Raw genomic sequence first — 18,863 nt, 5'->3', positions numbered from 1 at the left:
AATAAACATTTAGTTGTCATTTTATATGGATAGGCACATTAAAACTGCATTATAAAATATGATGATAAGTTATACTGACAGTGTTGCCTATTGTAACATACTTTTGTGTTATATGTCCTAATGATATAACGCCATTTTTAAAACATTTAAATATTGTATTTAAGTATTCTGTCATGCACATAAAAATAGGTCGCTCACTGTAGAGTTCTAAAAACTGTTACAGATACTGTACCATAAAATTAATCTCGCCTTTCCTCCCTTCTGTGTTTTGCTGTTTGATTTCCTTCCTTCTGACGAGGCTGCCAGCATCGAGCTCCAACCTTAACATCATTACGTCATCGCAATATTCTACTTCTTTTGTTACTTGATTGAGCTGTCTGTCATAAACTTTCGCTGCCCCGCCATGTTTTTACAGTGCGGTGTGCGCGTTGCTTTTGTTCCAAAACGCTACTCTTTTCCTTCCACTGAGGAAACTAACGTCAGTAGTCAACTCTTGTTATTTAATTGCGAAGTTGTATTGGACGGTAGCGCCATTAGTTGCTATGGTAACTTGTACTGGAATTACTTTGTAGATCAATAGTTCAGGGGTCTGTTGGTAGTACCTGTGGATTCACCTTATTAAAAAAATATCTGCTATGCAATAAATTATAGAACTCTAACCTTAAAGGGATGGGTATTATTAGATGTATAAGGATTTAATTCGTATAAATAAATAGGCTGTTCTATTTAAACACAAAAATATTCAAGTTTCTAGATGATGAAGTTTAGTACATAAACGTTTTTGACCAAAAAGAATATGCTAGTTTCTTTCAGGCTAGTTTCAGAACGAAATTTACCCTCGAGAGATGAACTACGTCACAGCAACCTAGAAGACAGCCATCTTTATGTTCAGATGCTGTTTTCGTTTAATATAAATTTACGTTTTTAAACGTAATACTTCTTGTATCTTTTACTCAGTTGTTCGGGTTATCTGATCGCGTAATTAAAACATGCTGAAGCAAATTTTCTAGTTTATAATTTTAAATGGAATTTATTATTTGTTTAATATTGAAATTTTTGTTGTTATTTTCAGAGCAAGTGTTTCTACAGTCCACGACTGTAATCTTGAGACTTGCGGGGTGCATTCCTTGCACGTCTCAAGATTACAGTCGTGGACTGTACTAACTAAATTATTTTCTGTTAACACCTCGTTGAACTTCGGCGTCACGTGACTTCATTAAACGTATTTATGCCTTGACAGATTAAGTATAAGCAGGCCTAAATGAATACTAGATCTAACCGTGTTTAGTGGTACAAATGTTGTTCTTATAATTAACATATTCGGTGTCGTGAAAGTGGTTTACTTAGAACAACTCATCTCGTGTTAGAGTTTTAAATCTACCTTGAAAATAACTTAACTGGAATATACTCACTTTTCCCCATTTTCCACGCTCAGACATTTTCAAAGCGACTGTGTTTTGTAAATTCCGGAAGTTACTAACATTTCCGCCATGTTCAGTCTATGCCCTGAGATTGCATCACTTCCGGTCGGCATGGTAACTCCCTCCCGATGAACGGGCCCTAGCTAATTTCCCTATCATCTCACCCTTTGCATCATTTCCTCGTTTCTCTTTCCAACCCTCTGTCTCACTCAACAACTCCCAGCCAATCATGTTGAGGAATAGGGGAATTTTGTGTGTATTAACAGTTTTCTCAAGTCGAGAAAGCATTGGTTGGTCTCAGAGCAGTCTTAAGGCGCTAAACTTCAATTACGAGTTCTCTAGAGGATTGTTGTTGAGTTTTTGTTTTTGTTACCTGGAAGTTTACTGTTTTCCTTAAATTCCGTGGTGCTAGGTTTGTGTGTAATTAAATCGGTCCACGTACTTTTATTCTGTGACTACAAAGCGTACATCCCCAATTAGCGGACTCAGGTTTAAGACTTAATGCAGAATTTGTTTTGGTTGAGCTGTTTAGACGAGATTTTAATGAATTTGTCTACACTTTCACAATATGTTTATCTTATTTGCCTCGGAAACTGTCGGGGACTTCTTACCAGTAAATCGTCTGTGATAGTAATATAAACAGAGTTGCGTAATAATTCCGTTGTCTCATATTCAAAATCTCGTAATGTACGAGAACTGTAGTCTCGATATTTTTTCCTTCATAATTTATTGAAGAACTCTTCCTGTACTCTGAGTAGGCAGATTTATGTTTATTCTAAATGTAAATGGCGCAAAGATAATTAAGTGCCCTTAGGTTATTAAAAGACTAACAGCTTCAAAAACATGGTGCTTATAGTTTTTTAGTTGCTGTTTGTTATAAGATGAGATCGTTAATTGTCTTGAGGCTAAACTATTTATCACGAGGGAAATAATCAGATAAAAATCCCCCTCTTTCCGTTCGGAAACGCAAAATGGTATTAAGAAAATCTTTCAAATTACTGGCTTCAAAGGATTTTTAAACACAATTTTTAACCTAATAATTGAATATTTAGTAGAATTTGAGTTCTCACGATGGTGAGTCTGAAGACGTCTGTCTTCTCGTTCGTTGCCGCCGTGTAGTCTGGTAGAAGTTTACCGACGTTTCAGAGGTCCTTGCTGCCTCCATCGTCAGGGCGACTCCCATTCTGCTTCTATCTTGAACATATGTCTTATTTTTAACGTATTTACACTCAATGGTAACGAGAAGGAAGATTTTTTTAGAATATTCTTGCGGAAATGGCATAATGATCACAGAATTGCTTACTAGTGGTTACCTGTTTGTTCTGCAGTAAACAATTCGTCAGGATTTCATGGAATTTTTGCTGTTTTGCTACTTGTAGGTAACAGTGAACCTTGTTTTGGGTTCTATACGTATTACATATCGTCGTTTAAAGGTACGTAAACACGCCCTATGTGTAAAGAGTGTAATTTTACATAAGAAATAAAATCATATTTTAAATATAACGGTAGTTTGGCTAAACAAAAACAATTCATGTAAGAAGTCTCTGGTTTGGAATTTTCAACTGCGGTGTCTGAGAACAACATCGAACTTAGAGCCCATTTTTAATTTTTCTTCAAATAACGTCACGTAGGAATTTTGATTATTAGAAACCTGTAGGTCTGCATAGGAGAATTTGAAATACTTACAATTAATAAAAAATTATTGGGTAATTAAAGCTTAAATTATTTAAAATAAGACACGGACAGAATAATTAAAATTAATAAATGAGTAAATTTAATAGGTGAATCTTTTTATATCACTATGACAAAATAACATGGAGTAGAATTTGTCAAAACAAAGTTTATGAATGATATATATTTCTGTCGTAGTGTGACGTGTAAAGTTGACTCAGCATCTCATAAAGCAGACACACGTTTCGATACCCTCAACATTTGAATCTTCAGGAAGAATCTATACTATGGCCTTTGAGCCTGTTTTACATGAAACATATCTGAACTCTGTTTGCTGGGAGGCACAGAGTAGTGATCACAATGAGATAAAAATAATTACGCCGCGTTTAATCCCAGAATGACCCTCTGAACAAGTAACACACGGCTCGCGGTGAATATGTGGCTCGAATAACAAAGTTTTCATTAGAACGGGTAATTAAATCATGGAATTATTTTCTCTGATAATGAAGCACAGTTTTACTGCTAATTCAGAGTTTTGTTGACTCTAATGTACGTAGCTTAGGAATTCACAGTGTGTGATGGTTGATATTCGGGGACATCGAAATATTTGCTGTGGTTATATGTACAGTATTAGTTACTAAACAAAATAATTTATATCTAGTTGTTTATTTTGGTATTACTGAAAGTCGTAACATCTCTTGACAGATACATTTTTAAGGGCTGCGTTTAAAGTTTTAAAATCTCATTTCCTTTCTCGAAACCTACTCACAGATTCAAAAATGTCTCTTATTGTACGGGTCACTTATATTTTCTTCTTTGGTGCTCAGAATTTTTGGCAAATACATGGTTATTTTTCGTTTTGTTTACTTAGGGAAACATATGAATATTTGTCTCTCATATAAGTTGGTATCCTTGATAAACCCACCAATCAACGGAAAATTTCAAGTATTCGTATAAAAATCATGTTTGCTAATATAATTCCAGAGAATGTTTTAACTTACTCTGAAATACGATTAAAACTAGTAATCTTAATTAAATTATTTATACTTAAGAGTAAAAGTGTTAAGTTTAGTCAAGGTCGCGGGCCATCAGTTCTCGTCTGGCTGGATCTGGGTTTCTGTTCATGGTTAAGGGTCATGACATTACGTATCGAGTAAGTTACTACCAACGGTTGAAAAAAATTAAGTCCGAAATCGATGCGAGTGAAATGGTTAATTAAAAATATCGATGTCAGTGTTAAAAACACCTCCATATTTTACACACCAAACGGATTACAGTTGTGAGTTAAATGATGTTTTGAAAACATGAAACTATTTTATATACGGGCTCCTATACCTTGAGTTCTACAGTTAATATTATAGTTAGTTTCTCATCGCTGCCAACTCTGCCACGAAGTTAACGGTGGCCATTTTGAACACCAATTCTGACGTATGTAATGGTTTACATTATTAAAATGTTTTCATTTCTGTTCATTTGATATGTGTATAAATATTTTTGGGACACACTGTGTAGTCCTGTAGATTACTATTTAGTAGTCACAGGTCAAACTAATTACTGCTGAATTCGAAATATTTCCGATAATATGGGATTTGGAGTTGTGGATATAAATTTACGTCCTTTTGTATGCTTAATGATTTTAAAAGTTGAATTGGAATGCTTTAACAGAACGACAGACAGACACTTCAAATTATTAGTTTGTCCAGAGTTTCTTCACTGCAAGAAATCAGTGGTATCTTATATTGAAGAGTTTAGTCATATACAACAGTTTATATGTACTGAGTAACCTTAAACAAAACTACCAAATCTGTTCTTGCTGTTGTCGAGTGGAGTATCTTTCAACTTCCCTTATTAAACTCTTCGTCAGTATTTGTTCGTTCATTTGTCTCTGAGAGTGAGTGGTGGTTGTGAGTAAGTGTTTAAAGCGAGTGATTTCGTATCATAATACGCGTTTTCGTATACACTTTACAGTTTAGAATATAACCAGGTGTGCTTGAAATTGAAACTTTTTCGCTGTTAGGTTAGATCCCCACAAATAAGACCGAATGGTTCATAGTTGCGTTTATCATCACCATTCCAGGAAACTGCAGTCGAGTTACTACACAGAAGTCTTAGTACTGTTTTGCACGTACCACCAATTTAGATATTTCCTATGACAGTAAGTTGTTTCGAAAGGTTAATTAATTACCCTCTGAAGTTTGCAAGCAACTCATTGTGAAATATATAGTTTTTATATAATTAGTTGTGTAATTAACTATGTGGATAATTGAGCTGTCAGATTGGGCATCAATGTCACTGATAATATTCAAGAACATGATTTTAATATATTTCTGTTATGTTCTGGGAAGTCATATGTCATAAAATGCGACGTGACATATTCAATAAATTTTTCACATGACGTAGTCTTATCTGAGGCATCTGTGTGCCACCTGCCGGCACCTAAGAAAATTACGTGTTAACGCTGTATATATTTATTATTAATGTGGCTTAACAAGAACAGTGTTTGTTTTCGAAAGCAATTAATAGTGTGACTTATTTTTGTGGAAAAGAAAACTTTTGTGTTCGTCTGAAGATTTCTCAACATTTTTGTGGAAGTGTCACGTTTGCGTGTTTACTAATATGGAAGAAGCCGCTGCTCCATGTGCCCTTCTTGACCGAGGACATCAACATTATAGGTAAGTGCAGTTCTAGTAACCTTACGAGCAAGTCAAGGTCTTATTTCGTTTAAGGACTTGGGTGTATTACAGTTCACAGACATCTGGGTAGACACGTAAACATGTTGATTGCTCGATTGTTGTGTTACTGTTATGGGTATCGTAGTAGATTGTGAAGTCGATTACGTACTTTGTAGTCTCATAAACAACTTCAGAGCTTATAGAATATACCAACATTCTTTGCTTGTATAACATCACTGTTTAAATTAATTGAAGTGTTGATATATTGGCCTACATGTCTATGACGTATGCGTCCAGCATGTATATGTTCATAAATCGAGTAACAGCGTTGCCTGGTTTTCATCAAATTGTTTTTAGGTTATAGAAAGGTTCCTTTCCAGTGCGCTACCTATTTGCAGTTATTTAGTAGTGAGTGTGAAGTGGTTGTTCTGCGTTACTGAAACTCATTACATCACCACTGACTCCCGATCACGTGACGGAATGCTGCTTGTGTGATGTCTGCCTGTCACACTTCGTTTGCGATGCTATAACTTATGATGTGTATTCTTACAAAAATATTCCATTGGCGTTTGAGATTGAAGTCTCAGGTCAAAGGTTTTATTTTTATTAAACAGGTTTACATAACAAAATAGTTTCTTACAAGACATAAGAACGAATGTCTGTTCAGGTGGCCATGAGGTCGATACACATTGAATTCGCGAGTTTAAATGTTATAACTTCGAGAGTGGGTGGTTGTGCGCCATGTCTAATTTTGCGGGCGCGTATAATACGCGATGTCCCTAATTTTGCGGGAGCTTATAATACGCGATGTCCCTAATTTTGCGGAAGCTTATAATACGCGATGTCTGTAATTTTGCGGGCGCTTATAATACGCGATGTCTCTAATTTTGCGGGCGCTTATAATACGCGAAGATCAGTAATCACCATTTTTTTTTGCTGTAGTTCTATTTCTTAGGTCTTATTATAGAAAGCCTCGGAATAATGGTAATAAAACCTACTTCGATCCTCGGAGAAGCAAAAACTCGCTTAGCTCACGAACTCAATTTTTTTTTGTGGAATACGAAGAAGGTTCATTAACATGTTCACTCGTTTTATTTCAATACCTGCCATTACAATTTTGAGAAAATTCATTTCCTTCTGTATTTTGTGTTCATTCAAGGAGAAACTTAACGATTAATTTGATTATTGAAAATTCTGTATCTAATTCCGATGTCAACAATGTGGTTAAGTTTAGTTATTACATTAATTCTGGTCATCTCATTGTCGTAAATTATTTTTCTTTTGGAATTAAACATTGTTCGTACTTTTTCCACAGTCCCGAAACAATGACGAGATTCATGTAATGTATTATGTAAAATGTAAAGTATAATGTTTTAATGTATGAGTCAGTCCTGACGGGAAAGAAAAGTACCGGAGATTGTGGATGATTGTATGACATGACAGAAGAAGAATTTTAATTCTGCGAAAGTTTTACCATGAAAATAGAACGTGACCACTTCTCAGGGCTTAAAGTTTAATCCCCCGCCCTCTTATATTGTTTGACGACCTGATTCGAAAGCCTATCTTATATACAAAGTTTGAATTGGTTGGCAACAGTGTATACAGAATTATCTCTCCTTAAACTAAAAAAAATACCTGGGTAGGCAAATAAACTTATCTCGTAATAAAAACATCTAAAGAAAAGTATATGATCATATTCTAACGGGTAATAACACCAAAAATAAATTATGAACGAAATAAATTCAATTAATATTTGTTATCCTATTATTAGAAAGCTTTTCCTACATTACTCTTTTTTCGCAGATTAATGTTAAATACACGTGCTTTATAATAATGTTCTTTGTTCGTCTCTAGAAAGAACAGCGGTTACCAAACTGTGGCTTGAGTACCCCTTGGGGTACCAGACATGCTTTTCAGGGGTACAATAAGCAATCATTCGTATATATTTATATATCCAAGAGAGGTTTTAATCAGTCAGTGTACTTCGCAGATAATTTTCAGAGTATGGAGAGGCATGGAAATTTTATGAATGTGTCAAGACAAGCATTTGTATGTACCACCTGTGTCCCTTCTCATTACCAGAAGTGGACATTGTGGCAAATATTCAAGCAGGGTTCATTTAAACTTGGTCCATTTGTTATTTGCTTGGTAAAGTCAGGTTTTATTACAAAACTAGTGTGTTTGCTTGTTGAGATTAAACCATTTCTATATGGTTTCTTGCACTGCGCCATGGACTGTGATTAACTTTAAAAAAATTCTTGCGTATTGTTAGGCTAGAAAATTTGTCCATAAAGAATGAACGAAAAAACCAAAATTATTACTTAAACACACGTTTTATTGAAAAAGTACAACAAATCACTATATATATATACATTAAAATAGTTACTTATTTTTGTTTAATTACGAAAGATGCGATGCGTTAAATACGTCTTATCGCGTTACGTACAGAATGTCCCAAAAATGTATGTATACACACGTTCAGTGAATTGAGTAAATATATTTTAATAAACTAAACAATTACATACGTCAGCTTTGGCACTTAGTAAATTAGCGAATTTAGATGAAAAGTTTAACATTCCGTATAAAATTATTTCACTCTTGTATAAAACCAGAGGTTTTATTATGCGTACCAGAAATGATAGCGTCCCTGAGACTTATTCTGTGCTAAATCTTTCGTGAATGCATTCGTTATTTTTGTACTCTCGTTCACATATTTGAAAATTTATCACAAATCCTAACAGAGCCATTAAACGTGAAAATTTATGGGGAGAAAAACGTGGGGGGGGGATACATTTTGTTGACTTCGGTCATCGTCACGATTTTGAAAAATGAAGGTCATGACATTCTCTTCTGTGATCGTCAAATTACAAACGCTGATACTTTGGCTATATGAATGCTTTAGGTAGCAAACGGTTTAATTAAAATTGATAAATTGATTTCTGTCCAGGGTTCCCGTACACGGTCTCACAGGGACTGGCTGTACAATATCTAGTTTGTTTCCCTTAAATTTGTAACTCTTGGTGTGATATTCCAAGCCACTGTGACCTTACGTGTTGTACGTGAAACAGGAGAATTTGAGTAATGTCCTCAATTACGAGAGAGTCTCCTCGCCTTCTGATGGACGTTCCTACTGTTGAAGGGACCCCCAGCGACATACAAGTCCTCACAAGGGGCGTAACAAAATACTTTCCATCACATACGACTTACCGTACTCTTTATGAGTTAAATAATTTTGTTTTGAAGATGGCTACCCTGTAGTCTGGTAGAAACACTTGCCTGACAAGTGTATTTCTTCCTTTCTTTAGTGCTATGTCGTTTAGCGTATTATTTGTTATTAAAAATCTTTTAATCTAAAGTATCATTAGCTTTAAATGTGAAGTGATATAGAGCAGTGCTATTCAAAATTTTTTGTTCGCGTACCCCCCAGATATAATTTCTCTTCAACTTTGTCACCCCAAAGTTGTTGGTGTATAATTCAAGTTATACATAGTATATAATCTACATCTAAAATAAATTAAATAAATTACATTACCGATTATTCAGTGTTTATCATAAAATAATATATATTTTTAAAAATTTCACGTACCCCCTAAGATGTCTTCGCGTACCCCAGGTTGAATACTACTGATATAGACCATAGATTCAAAGAGCGGTGAGATATCTTACATTTTGTTAACATTCCTACGTCGAAGTAGAGGTCAATTCACCAACTCGTTCTTATTTCGGTGATTCTAAATAAGCGTAATAATACGCGGTGGCTCAAGCTGTTAGTAGCTTTTTATTACGAAGTTCTGGGTTTAATCACGTGTTTGTCAGTGCGGAATTTATAAAGTATTATCGAGCTATGTTTTCCTTTAATACTTAAGTTTTATACTCCCAATTATCTTACTCCGTTGGTCTTTAAATTTACTATTTACAATTGTGATTACGTTTCAGATGTGGCCTGACAGAATTTAATAAAATTTGTCAGCACTTGGCGATAATCAATGCAAATAAATTCATTTTTATGTTTTGTTATTCCTGTGTTAATATAATCTGTTACCTTAAGATTTTATTATGGATTTTAAACCACGTTTCATGCCCTTTATTTTCACATAAGTCGATTATGGATAACGTCCACGACTCTTTCAAATATTTTGTCGTGACAGACTTCTACTTATGAAGGTTACTTTTGCTTATATTAGTTAAAGAAAATGTGTCTTTAATTATCATATTACTTTGCATTAGCTAAGCTAGCTTATTATAAGATAAAACGTAAGCAGTGAATGATTTAGCTTCGTCTACGCGGATAGAATATTGTTGCGAGCAAAACTGGTACAAGTGAGTGGCACAAACAGGGAACTCATTTTAAACGAAAATTCAAGAATATTTTTTTTTTACAGATGCCAGAGACAACTGTGGAAAAAATTCGAGGTGTTTAAGATAAAAATTAAAGAAAGAAATATATAACACGTTAATGAAATATAATAATATTTCTTTTTAGTAGAGGAGAAATAACGCACTAGAACCGAACGAGAACAGTGAATCAGTAGTTTGGATATTTTGAATTCTTACAAATATCCCACCCGATTTATAATTAAATAACTATGAATTTGACAGCAGAGTGTAACTCTGGGTTTTGTATGATTATTGGAATAAACAGCGATTATTAACTAACCGATATTTGTAACAGAGACATGATTTATTTACTTTTGAGGTACAAATTGAATTTGTAAGACTTGAGGTTCTCACTGCGATGAGTATGAAGATTTCCGTCTTCTGGGTTGTTGCGCTGTGTAGTCTGGTCGATGTTAACCAACGTTTCAGAGGTCATACTGCCTCCATCATCAGGGCGATGAGTATGAAGATTTCTGTCTTCTGGGTTGTTGCGCTGTGTAGTCTGGTCGATGTTAACCAACGTTTCAGAGGTCATACTGCCTCCGTCATCAGAGTATGAAGATTTCCGTCTTCTGGGTTGTTGCGCTGTGTAGTCTGGTCGATGTTAACCAACGTTTCAGAGGTCATACTGCCTCCGTCATCAGAGTATGAAGATTTCTGTCTTCTGGGTTATTGCGCTGTGTAGTCTGGTCGATGTTAACCAACGTTTCAGAGGTCATACTGCCTCCGTCATCAGAGTATGAAGATTTCTGTCTTCTGGGTTGTTGCGCTGTGTAGTCTGGTCGATGTTAACCAACGTTTCAGAGGTCATACTGCCTCATCGCCCTGATGACGGAGGCAGTATGACCTCTGAAACGTTGGTTAACATCGACCAGACTACACAGCGCAATAACCCAGAAGACAGATATCTTCAAATTGAATTTGTTTACAGTTCTTAGATGGGATTTAACTTCAAAGCGGTGATGATATTTATGTCGATATTTTGTGGTGTGATTTGAATGTTGGCTTAGTAGACTTGGAAACCTATAATAGCCTAGAATAATACTTTATTGTAATGAAATACTATGGAATTTCAAAAATGTTCTCTTTCATATACGAACTTCATCGCTAAGTACACTGTCCCACATATTTATAATCTAAATGACAAGACAGAAGTACGTGGTATAAATGTTATTGTTAGTAAAAGTGGCAGTGGAGAAGCCATGAAGACCTTTTGTAGATGGTCGAACATAACTCGGTTTGTATTTGACAGGAATACTTGTCCTTGGATGATTCCAGCCAACACAGTTCGAAAAAAAAATTAGATAATTTAACTGACAGTTTATTTAAATTATTCTTTTCCTTTTAGTTACATATGATAACAATTTCCGTTTATCTGTGGTCAGACTTCGCTTCATATGGGTTACGCTGAGTCAAATTTTGAAATTTTTTCGTAATTCTGTGGCACCTGAATTTTTTATTTGAGTGAAGTTTCGTTTGACTGTGGTTTTGGTATGACATGTAAAATGACGAGGTATTTGCTTAGTTGTTTTGAAGACACGCAAGAATTAATTGATAACAAAACAAACTTCAGAATTAATGGATGTACCTAAATGAAACTGACGTAATTTGTCATTCACGTGATAAAATACCAAATTACATAAGACCTTGTTATAATTTAAGTTTTTCAAAATGTAAAACATATACCTGTTTAAATAACTCCTGGAATTTTTTTCAGTTACGCTACACTTTTTGAGTAAATAATTACCAATTTGAAAATTTGAAGAAAAAAACAGTAACCACTGTTTTTTTTTACAGACAAATTTCATACACATGCAAAGTAAAAGGTTAAAATTATTTTGTATATCTTAGTCTTTGAATTCTTAGACAGATGTTGTGAAAACAAAAGATTTTGAATTGCAACCATTACAGTTGAAATACACAGAATGTTTTATATCTTAATTACAAATACGATCGTAACAAAACTGCCTGCTCATATTAAGGACAAATGTGGTTTTCTAACATCTTTCAATTCAAAATGTGTGCTATTACAGGAGATGGGAAAGGAGAAAGGAACTTGAAACGCCAAATTTTGAGTTGAATACTGAGTACTCTTGAAGCTATTTTCGTAAAAAAAAAAAAAAAAAAACACAGTAGGTTTTGAATATCAAAGATTGAACTGCATTGTAAATTTTTGGTGTCAAATTTTTATTATTATAATTTAACTTAGAATGTTAATATTGTATCACTGCTCTTATACACCTTTGGGTCATAGCAAAGCCTGCCGTAGTACAATTTATAATTACGCTAAACCATTTTTTAACAAAATTCCTTAGGTATGAATGTAAACCTAAGCCTGTTTTAATATTTATTGAACTGCTACGTGAAGATTAGTTGATTCTTCATTAAAGTAGCTTTATCAAGTGTGTTATCAGAGTGAGTAAATGAAATATAAACATCACATTTAAACAAACCATAGACTAGGGATAAAGAAGGCAAACATTATTGTGCAGTTCACACTGAATGCACTTGAAAACCTTAGTAATATCGTGCTTATTTCAACATCGGATTATGGTGTGCGGAAATCTTTGTCATTTTAAGTGTAAATTTTTCGATGTCCACGAAATATAATGGTCAACCCGTGAACGTGCTTTCGACTGTGCGTTGTACATTTTCACTAAGATTCGGCAGAAGCTAATTTGGTTTAATGCAGCTGCAGAGATTGAAGGCCCCGCAGATTCCACCTGAGTAGTTTCTTGCAGCGCAGGCAGGTTCGCACCCGGGACCTTCAGGCGGGTCCTTTGGACATCGCACGCCTTTTAACGCTGCAAGCCGACCAAGAATACATCATAAATCATATTTCTTAAATGTATTTTAACCACATGAAGCCGAAGCTAATGTAAATTATATTTAAGAATTCAGTCCGTACCGCAAAGAAAACAACACTTCACCATTACAAATATTATTTGATTCATGTTGTTTAAGGGAAATAATTCTACTTTACAGCGAAAAGAGTACGAAATCCACAAATTTCAAAATGAATTGTTATTTATTGTTGAAGTAAATTTGGCATATTTTTACTACTGGTTTAAAATTGATTTGAATTAATATTATAAGTACTGCAACATAAAAATTTGACCTCATTTAGTAACAGCTTATAGTTTTGTGAATTTCAGTTGTAATGACAAAGAATTGATGTACTGTTTTTAAAATCTACAATAGTTTGCCATATCGTATTATAAATGTGGTACGTCACGACAAAAGTTCCTTCAATTAAACATCCTTATTGAATTATTCGTGTTTTTTTGTCTAATCACAATTGTATATAAATAAAATTTATACATAAGATATTAAAATATCATTTACATATTTGGTACAATTGTGATTAGACGGGAAAAAAACACGAATAATTAAATTTTAATTCACAATATGACGCAATTATATCAACTTATCCTTATTGAAGCAGAAATACTTTAAATTATATTTTCTTTTTGTTTGAACATTGATGTACTGTACGAAATTACATAGAGGTCTTTTATTATTTGCTTAAGTTGAGTGCCGGACTTGAGGTTTCAGTAGGCTCAGAATTTAACGATGTGGCTGGTCTAAAATTGTTCCAAATAATTTAATATTGAAAGTAATCTATTTTGTGGACAATGTCCAGCTTAAATTTACACAGTCATCTTTGAATAACAATGTTTATATTGACGCCAGATTCATGTTTATTTTGAAATGTTCTCTGTAGTAATAATAATAATAATGAATATATATTTAGACCTTGGGGTCTCTTAAAGTTGACATAGCTTATGGCTTTAGAAGGTCACAGTCCGGTCATATTGAGAATAATATCGTTTATTTTTTTTGAAAATGCTTACCTATTGCCGCTCGCACATCCTGAAACAAGAAACAATGTCACGTTGAATTTTGTACAAAACAGTAGATTTTGAACACAACTTTTAGGTTTCATAATGAAAATAACAGTCAGGGTTTGTTAATGGCAAAATTTATTAAATGTGATACTTTACTGCGAAAATAAGTGTAATGCAAATTCTGGTAAAACATGTTAATTTGAAAAAAAAACTAGTTTATTTTCTTTAATTTGGCGTTTTAACGTTGTATTCTACATTACAAACCTTCAACCTAACCTAACAGACTTTACGTTTCATTTTTAGGATATCATTATAAAAGGGAAGTTTGATTAATTTTATATGTACCTACAAATTATTATTACAATTTAAGATTTTTTTAATATTATATTACACTTACGTGATACAGACGTAAAAATGTTTAATCTCTTTACTGTATTTAGAGTGCATCTAAAAGGTCTTTATAAACTTTTATTGGGGGGGGAGGGGGTGAATTTTCTCCCCAATTACAGTTAAAGAAATTTCTGACCTGTTAGAATATGGGACTTGGTGATTTCACTTCAAATATTTATTTTGTGTTTGTTAAATTAAATTTCATAGCATCTGCATTTATTTTTGAACGTTCTAGAGTTTATTATAATTATATAAATTAATTTTTAAATTTAGTTATAATCGTGAGTCTGCTGTAATATGACGTGGATTACCTGTGGTAGGAGCTGCAACAACATTATAGTAGCGAAGAAAATCACGCACGCCTTCATTCTGTGGCCAAGAGAGTACAAAGTTCGCTCACAACCGCTGAGTTTTATACAAAACACAAGTAGTCACGTGATAAGGAGAGCAAGGCTTTTTTTCCTTCAGTAATTGTTGATATGGTAGTTCCACTCGCGCTTGCGTGTTGCGAGTGCTACTATCTGTATTTATTTCATCCAGACATGGGGCAGACTTTGGAGCCTCGTGGTTATAAATGAAGTCAATTTATACGATAGTATAATTGCTTCATATCGTGAATCAAATATTAAATTAATTATTCGGTTTTGTCCGTCTAAACACAATTATATTTAAAATTTAAAATTTACAAATAAGATAATTAAATTATCATTTTATGTTCCACATCGAATAATCGAATTACATTTGGAACATTTTTACAACATGTTTCGGTTTCATCGAAACATCTTCAGGTGTAAAATTTTATCAATAAACTTAAAACTCAACTACAATTTCTGTTGTATAGCTTTTTTGGTGATGCTCATATCCACTCCATACAATACATTCGCTCCAATATGTGAAAATAATATGATTATTATTGATAAAATTTTACACCTGAAGATGGTTCGATGAAACCGAAACATGTTGTAAAAATGTTCCAAATGTAAATCGATTATTCGATGTGGAACATAAAATGATAATTTAATTATCTTATTTGTAAATTTTAAATTTTAAATATAATTGTGATTAGACGGACAAAACCGAATAATTAATTGAAATCAATTTATTAAAACATCATAACGTTATAAAAATTAATCGAATTAGGCACACTAAAGCATTTCACTCAGTATTTTTTTTAACAAAATCAGATACTTGAAACAGCGTTTGCTTGAGTAATCCATTATATGGGTATATTATTACAAAAAAAAAAAAAATACGCGGGCCACACAAAACATTTCGGTGTTCCGCGGGTTGGTAACCGATATATTAGGAGCTTTGTAATAGGAGAATATGTAGATGGTATCAGTGAACGGTTTTGTGTTAGGTCATTGTTCTGTCGATTTTGTGATATCAAACATTACAGGAGTATCGTTTTCAGCTGATATATATTTGATTGAATTATTCTGGCATTCGTCTAGAAGGGTGGAACTGCACCGCGTATGTGAAATAGCGTTGCATTGTTCCTTAATAATTCAATTCAATGCATTTATAACAATACAAAGATAATTCGTTTCAAACACAAAATTCTACGTGGTAGTGCTGGTAATATTCAGCTGCTACGCAGTAAATATCCTTGTTTTACGGGGCACAAAGTTTCATGTTCGCACAGAAATACATAAGCTGGCTTTAATCCAAATCAGTTTACACGCGTCCCTTCGCAAGCCTACATTAATTATCTTATTTATTTAAATATTGTCCTATTTCCTACACTTACATTTCACAAGTAGTTCACTAATCTTCGAATTTTCATGCCATTATTTAGTATGCATTTCGGTCACAGACACTACGAGATAAGACGTCACACGTGGGGGTTGGTTTTCCCGTTCAAATTCTAGAATTCTCCTATTTTTAATTTCGGCCCTGACATAAATATGCTGATAGCTGTCTTTTGGAATATTGCCACGTGCATCCTCGTAGAAGTTGACCGACGCTTCGGAAGTGGTTACTGCTGCCATCATCAGGGCGATTGAACTGTTGATGGAGGTAGCAAGGAGCTCTGAAACGTCGGTAATCTTCTACCAGACTACGCGGCGCAACAACCCAGGAACCAAATATCACACACACACCATCACTTGAGGGCACCAGAAGAGAATGAGAAGATAATATTAAAATGGACCTTAAATAGAGCTTGAATGTATTTATCTCGTTCGCAACGATGTCAAGTCCCGATCGAAAGTAAAACCTTTGGTTTCTATAGAATACAACGAATTTGGACTAGCTGAGCGACTGTAAGATTCTGAAGAAGGGCTTTACGACTTGAAGACATTAATTTTGCTTTGCATTTAATGCTGTGATTAGAATTCAGAATAGTCAGAACGTGAGACTTAGACAGACTTACTTATGAACAGAATTATATTTTTAAATTTTAATGTTAATCATACCGATATTATTAATATATTTTTTAAAATTTAAAATAAAGTCTTCATAAATTTTAAATGTCTGCTGTTAACGTTCTGTTATAGTTAGAAAATTTTAACAAAAAAAATCTATTACCCATTTCTGTTCAAATTTTTAGCGTCGTAAATGAGAAATTCTTTGGAAGTTCATTAAATATGCTTTAAATGGCTCTTTCTATAATACAAATGAACACGCTGGAATCACTTAAGGCATTATTATTTAATGTATTCAGACCGGATATGTAAAAACGTGGCGTCCTTAATATATTTAATAATACGTATAATGCAAATATATGCCGATGTTGACGGAAATAGGGCAGTGTTATAATGAATAAGTGTCTGTATCTTTAAGTCACGAATGTCTTGTAAATAACTCGCTATTGGTTGTCGTCATAACACTGATAATGTGCAGTGTCTCATTACCAAGTATAGTCTTTTTATGTTTATGACTTTGAAAATACGTCCATATTCCTGTACATGTTTTATCGTTTTTGGCGACTGCATTTAAAACTTAAGGTCGTGGCTCTAGATGGCAATTTAGTTGTGTCGTGTTTTTTTGTGTGACAGTTGACTGTCATCACGCACTAGACGACGATAAGAATCATCGAATCAATTGGACCTCGAAAAAACAAAATATCGGTAACACTAATAATTATATAAAATAACACACTAGAATCACTGTTTATGAAACTCTCTAATTTGAAAATTAAACCATTATGAATAATGTATTATATAAAAATTATTTGTTATCAGTGACAGCCGAACTTGAAATTGCTGACGAATTAGATATCTTAACTGTTAACTTACTGGTATTTAACGCGAAATTCTCGTGTGCTTTGTTTATTCACGTGGAAATTCCACTTTTTGTGGCTGATTTATTACTAACTCGTACTTGACAGTATGATAGAGAATTTTCTACAAAATTGGCTGATAATGGTTTTGGACTTAATGGTTTTTCGTGTGATAATTTTCACGTTCATTTACATTTTTTGTGATAAAAGTTTTACGTTTCGACGATCGCCTTGGCTTTAGAGTGGAACAAGGAATGAAATATAATTAAAGAAGTTGGGGGATAAGGTAGAGTTACTGAGAAATGAATTTCTGCTTCATAGTAAACATTATTTTAAGTATGCTCTTGCAGGTTGGGCGTGGACATATGTAGACTTCTTTTGTTGTTATGTTTAAGTAAGAGTCTTGTGATTGGTCGAGTTTGTATTCAAGGTTTCCTGCTGATTACAATGCTGTCTGTAAAGAGTCAGAAAGGATTTTTTTTTTTGAAAGACAAAGCCAGAATTAAAATTTTAGTTGGATTGTGTGGTCGATCTATGGACCTATAACACTAGAATTTTAAAGTCCTCTGTCCCAACGCCTTTTTTTTTTTTCAAAATGGCTGGATTAAATCATTTTACCAAAACAAAGTATCACACGACTCTTGGGGGAATTACAGTGACTACTTCTATCTAACTACAACTCTTGTCGGACAATTTCATTTTGATGTATTTATAATTTATAACGCGTTATGGCCTACACTCTCTCCTGATTTGTTGTCATCGTATTACCACCTCTGATGTATGAATTAAATCCATGAATATGACATTTCTCACACAACTGAAACTGCATCTAACCTAACCTAACCAACATTCCAGCAACTGCGTCATGGTATTCAATAAGGAATGTTAGATCGAAGTACAACTCCATTTCCCCCTTACATCTGCAAGGCGTTGTACTTGGTTGATAGCCAGGGAGGACTTATTATTTTCAGTATGATCTCCTGAAATATAAGTAGAAAGACTTTTTATGACCGCTCCGGTTGAAACACGTTATTTTTGATGTGGTTTATCTCAGTTTCATATGCGCAATTTTATCCAGAATACCTTATCTGCTTCTGTGGTTTAAGCTTTTGAAGTCAAGTTCTTTACGGTTTTCTTACTGTATTCAATCGTGTGGCAGACCGAGGCGTTCTATAAGCAGATGTTGGTAATTTGGTAGCTTGGTTTCGTTGGAATACGTCATGATAATACTTTTATCGGATTTTAGATCTCTCTGGAAATA

General features: G+C 33.9%; 1 protein-coding gene and 1 long non-coding RNA gene across 3 annotated transcripts in view; one reads left to right on the top strand and one right to left on the bottom strand.

The window, feature by feature from the left end:
* The first annotated feature begins 5,274 nt into the window (after positions 1-5,274).
* Positions 5,275-18,863, top strand: part of LOC110833034 (inactive tyrosine-protein kinase transmembrane receptor ROR1) — a 227,107-nt gene continuing 213,518 nt past the window's right edge. Inside the window, exon 1 of one of the 2 annotated variants that reach the window (XR_015536739.1) lies at positions 5,275-5,764. The gene's annotated coding sequence lies outside the window, so the exon portion shown is untranslated. The remainder of the gene's footprint in view (positions 5,765-18,863) is intronic. The other variant, XR_015536740.1, reaches the window with a different exon arrangement.
* LOC110833002 (uncharacterized) lies at positions 12,305-14,826 on the bottom strand. Its single transcript, XR_002544116.2, has 3 exons — positions 14,691-14,826; positions 13,996-14,014; positions 12,305-12,945 (listed from the first exon to the last, which is right to left on the bottom strand). It is a non-coding gene; the product is annotated as an uncharacterized LOC110833002 (long non-coding RNA).

This window comes from Zootermopsis nevadensis, unplaced genomic scaffold (assembly GCF_977971745.1).
Source record: "Zootermopsis nevadensis isolate Lab colony 2312 unplaced genomic scaffold, Znev_1.0 Znev_ptg000023l, whole genome shotgun sequence".
Classification (NCBI taxonomy): Eukaryota; Metazoa; Arthropoda; class Insecta; order Blattodea; family Termopsidae; genus Zootermopsis; species Zootermopsis nevadensis.
The sequence above is the reverse complement of the archived record's forward strand: the minus strand, read 5'-3'. Positions and strand labels throughout refer to the sequence as shown.